Genomic DNA, 5,063 nt, shown 5'->3' on the forward strand with positions numbered 1-5,063 from the left:
ACAGCTTTACTTCTTCTTTTCCTATTTGGATTCCTTTTATTTCTTTTTCTTCTCTGATTGCTGTGGCTAGAACTTCCAAAACTAGGTTCAATAAGAGTGGTGAGAGTGGGCAACCTTGTCTTGTTCCTGATCTTAGTGGAAATGGTTTCAGTTTTTCACCATTGAGAACGATGCTAGCTGTGGGTTTGTCATATATGGCCTTTATTATGTTGAGGAAAGTTCCCTGTATGCCTACTTTCTGCAGGGTTTTTATCATAAATGAGTGTTGAATTTTGTCAAAAGCTTTCTCTGCATCTATTGAGATGATCATATGGTTTTTCTCCTTCAGTTTGTTGATATGGTGTATCACGTTGATTGATTTGCGTATATTGAAGAATCCTTGCATTCCTGGGATAAACCCCACTTGATCATGGTGTATGACCCTTTTAATGTGCTGTTGGATTCTGTTTGCTAATATTTTGTTGAGGATTTTTGCATCTATGTTCATCAGTGATATTGGCCTGTAGTGTTCTTTCTTTGTGAAGTCTTTGTCTGGTTTTGGTATCAGGGTGATGTTGGCCTCATAGAATGAGTTTGGGAGTGTTCCTCCCTCTGCTCTCTCTTTTTTTTTTTTTTTTTTTTTTTTTTGCGGTACGCGGGCCTCTCACTGTTGTGGCCTCTCCCGTTGCGGAGCACAGGCTCCGGACGCACAGGCTCAGCGGCCATGGCTCACGGGCTTAGTTGCTCCGCGGCATGTGGGATCTTCCCGGACCAGGGCACGAACCCGTGTCTCCTGCATCGGCAGGCGGATTCTCAACCACTGCGCCACCAGGGAAGCCCGCTCTGCTCTCTTTTGGAAGAGTTTGAGAAGGATAGGTGTTAGCTCTTCTCTAAATGTTTGATAGAATTCGCCTGTGAAGCCATCTGGTCCTGGGCTTTTGTTTGCTGGAAGATTTTTAATCACAGTTTCAATTTCAGTGCTTGTGATTGGTCTGTTCAAATTTTCTATTTCTTCCTGGTTCAGTCTCGGCAGGTTGTGCATTTCTAAGAATTTGTCCATTTCTTCCAGGTTGTCCATTTTATTGGCATACAGTTGCCTGTAGTAATCTCTAATAATATTTTGTATTTCTGCAGTGTCAGTTGTTACATCTCCTTTTTCATTTCTAATTCTATTGATTTGAGTCTTCTCCCTTTTATTCTTGATGAGTCTGGCTAATGGTTTATCAATTTTATTTATCTTCTCAAAGAACCAGCTTTTAGTTTTATTGATCTTTGCTATTGTTTCCTTCACTTCTTTTTCATTTATTTCTGATCTGATCTTTATGATTTCTTTCCTTCTGCTAAATTTGGGGGTTTTTTGTTCTTCTTTCTCTAATTGCTTTAAGTGCAGAGTTAGGTTGTTTATTCGAGATGTTTCCTGTTTCTTAAGGTATGATTGTATTGCTATAAACTTGCCTCTTAGAACTGCTTTTGCTGTATCCCATAGGTTTGGGGTCGTCGTGTCTCCATTGTCATTTGTTTCTAAGTATTTTTTGATTTCCTCTTTGATTTCTTCAGTGATCACTTCGTTATTAAGTAGTGTATTGTTTAGCCTCCATGTGTTTGTATTTTTTACAGATCTTTTCCTATAATTGATATCTAGTCTCATAGCATTGTGGTCAGAAAAGATACTTGATACGATTTCAATTTTCTTAAATTTGCCAAGGCTAGATTTGTGACCCAATATATGATCAATCCTGGAGAATGTTCCATGAGCACTTGAGAAAAATGTGTATTCTGTTGTTTTTGGATGGAATGTCCTATAAATATCAATTAAGTCCATCTTGTGTAATGTATCATTTAAAGCTTGTGTTTCCTTATTTATTTTCATTTTGGATGATCTGTCCATTGGTGAAAGTGGGGTGTTAAAGTCCCCTAGTATGATTGTGTTACTGTCGATTTCCCCTTTTATGGCTGTTAGTATTTGCCTTATGTATTGAGGTGCTCCTATGTTGGGTGCACAAATATTTACAATTGTTATATCTTCTTCATGGATCGATCCCTTGATCATTATGTAGTGTCCTTTCTTTGTCTCTTGTAATAGTCTTTATTTTAAAGTCTATTTTGGGGCTTCCCTGGTGGCGCAGTGGTTGGGAGTCCGCCTGCCGATGCAGGGGACGCGGGTTCATGCCCCGGTCCAGGAAGATCCCACATGCCGCAGAGCGGGTGGGCCCGTGAGCCATGGCCGCTGAGCCTGCGCGTCCGGAGCCTGTGCTCCACAATGGGAGAGGCCACAGCAGTGAGAGGCCCGCGTACCACAAAAAAAATAAAAAAAATAAAAAAAATAAAGTCTATTTTGTCTGATATGAGAATTGCTACTCCAGCTTTCTTCTTATTTCCATTTGCATGGAATATCTTTTTCCATCCCCTTACTTTCAGTCTGTATGTGTCCCTAGGTCTGAAGTGGGTCTCTTGTAGACAGCATATATATGAGTCTTGGTTTTGTATCCATTCAGCCAGTCTGTGTCTTTTGGTGGGAGCATTTAATCCATTTACATTTAAGGTAATTATCGATATGTATGTTCCTATTACCATTTACTTAATTGTTTCGGGTTGTTCTTGTAGGTCTTTTCCTTCTCTTGTGTTTCTTGCCTAGAGAAGTTCCTTTAGGATTTGTTGTAGAGCTGGTTTGGTGGTGCTGAACTCTCTCAGCTTTTGCTTGTCTGTAAAGGTTTTAATTTCTCCATCAAATCTGAATGAGATCCTTGCTGGGTAGAGTAATCTTGGTTGTAGGTTTTTTTCCTTCATCACTTTAAATATGTCCTGCCACTCCCTTCTGGCTTGTAGAGTTTCTGCTGAAAGATCAGATGTTAATCTTATGGGGATTCCCTTGTGTGTTATTTGTTGTTTTTCCCTTGCTGCTTTTAATATGTTTTCTTTGTATTTAATTTTTGACAGTTTGATTATTATGTGTCTTGGCGTGTTTCTCTTTGGGTTTATCCTGTATGGAACTCTCTGTGCTTCCTGGACTTGATTGACTATTTCCTTTCCTATATTAGGGAAGTTTTCAACTATAATCTCTTCAAATATTTTCTCAGTCCCTTTCTTTTTCTCTTCTTCTTCTGGGACCCCTATAATTCGAATGTTGGTGCGTTTAATGTTGTCCCAGAGGTCTCTGAGACTGTCCTCAGTTCTTTTCATTCTTTTTTCTTTCTTCTGCTCTGCATTAGTTATTTCCACTATTTTATCTTCCAGGTCACTTATCCGTCCTTCTGCCTCAGTTATTCTGCTATTGATCCCATGTAGAGTATTTTTAATTTCATTTATTGTGTTGCTCATCGTTTCTTGCTTCCTCTTTATTTCTTCTAGGTCCCTGTTAACTGTTTCTTGCAAATTGTCTATTCTATTTCCAAGATTTTGCATCATCTTCACCATCATTATTCTAAATTCTCTTTCAGGTATATTGGCTATTACCTCTTCATCTGTTAGGTCTGGTGTGTTTTTATCTTGCTCCTTCATCTGTTGTGTGTTTTTCTGTCTTCTCATTTCGCTTATCTTACTGTGTTTGGGGTCTCCTTTTTGCACGCTGCAGGTTCGTAGTTCCTGTTGTTTTTGGTGGCTGTCCCCAGTGGCTAAGGTTGGTTCAGTGGGTTGAGTAGATTCCCTGGTTGGGGGGACTAGTGCCTCTGTTCTGGTGGATGAGGCTGGATCTTGTCTTTCTGATGGGCAGGTCTTCGTCTGGTGGTGTGTTTGGGGATGTTGGTTACCTTATTATGATTTTAGGCAGCCTCTCTGCTAATGGATGGGGCTGTAGACCTGTCTTGCTCTTTGTTGGGGATAGGGTGTCCAGCACTGTTCTTTGCTGGTCCTTGAGTGAAGCTGGGTCTTGGTGTTGAGATGGAGATCTCTGGGAGATTTTCGCCATCTGATATTACGTGGAGCTGGGAGGTCTCTTGTGGACTAGTGTCTTGAGGTTGGTTCTCCCACCTCAGGGACACCGCCCTGGTGCCTGGCTGGGGCGCCAAGAACCTTTAATCCACACGGCTCAAAATAAAAGGTAGAATAAATAGAAAGGAAAGAAAAGGAAGGAAGGAGGGAGGGAGGGAAGGAAGGAAGAAAGGAAGGAAGGAAGCAAGAAAGGAAGGAAGGAAGGTGCAGAGGAAGAAAGGGAAGAAGGAAGAGAGGAAGGGAGGAAAGAAGGGGGGAAGGAAGGGAGAAAGGAGGGAAGGAGGGAAGAAAGGAAGGAAGAAAGGAAGAAAGAAAGAGAGAAGACAGAGTAGTATAAAGTATAGTTATTAAAATAAAAAATAATTATTAAGAAGAAAAATTTCCTTTAAAAAAAAAAAAAAACAGAAAAATGGGTCGGTCTAACCCTAGGACAATTGGTGAAAGCAAAGCTATACAGACAAAATCTCACACAGCAGCACACACATACACACTCACAAAAAGAAAAAAAAAGGGAAAATAATAGTATATCTTGCTCCCAAAGTCCACCTCCTCACCTTGGGATGATTCGTTGTCTATTCAGGTTTTCAACAGCTGCAGGGCACTTAAAGTTGATTGTGGAGCTTTAATCCGCCGCTTCTGAGGCTGCTGGGAGAGACCTCCCCCTCTCCTCTCTGTTCGCACAGCTCCTGGGGCTCAGCTTTGGACTTGGTCCCGCCTCTGCGTGTAGGTTGTCCGAGTGCGACTGCCCTTCGCTCAGACAGAACGATGTTAAAGGAGCAGTTGATTCGGGGGCTCCAGCTCACTCAGGCTGGGGGGAGGGAGTGGCACGGTGGCGGGGCGAGTCCGCGGCGGCAGAGGCCGGCGTGACGCTGCACAGGCCCAAGGCGCGCCGTGCGTTCTCCCGGGGAAGCTGTCCCTGGATCCCGGGACCCCGGCAGTGGCGGGCCGCATGGGCTCCCGGGAGGGCCGGTGTGGAGAGTGACCTGCGCTCGCACACAGGCCTCTTGGTGGTGGCAGCAGCAACCTTAGCGTCCCACACCCGTCTCTACTGTCCGTGCCGACAGACGCGGCTCGCGCCCGTTTCTGGAGTTCCTCTACACGGTGCTCTTAATCCCCTCACCTCACACCCGAGGAAGCAAAGAGGCAAGAAAAAGTCT

Source organism: Kogia breviceps, chromosome 6 (assembly GCF_026419965.1).
Source record: "Kogia breviceps isolate mKogBre1 chromosome 6, mKogBre1 haplotype 1, whole genome shotgun sequence".
In the NCBI taxonomy this organism is placed as follows: Eukaryota; Metazoa; Chordata; class Mammalia; order Artiodactyla; family Physeteridae; genus Kogia; species Kogia breviceps.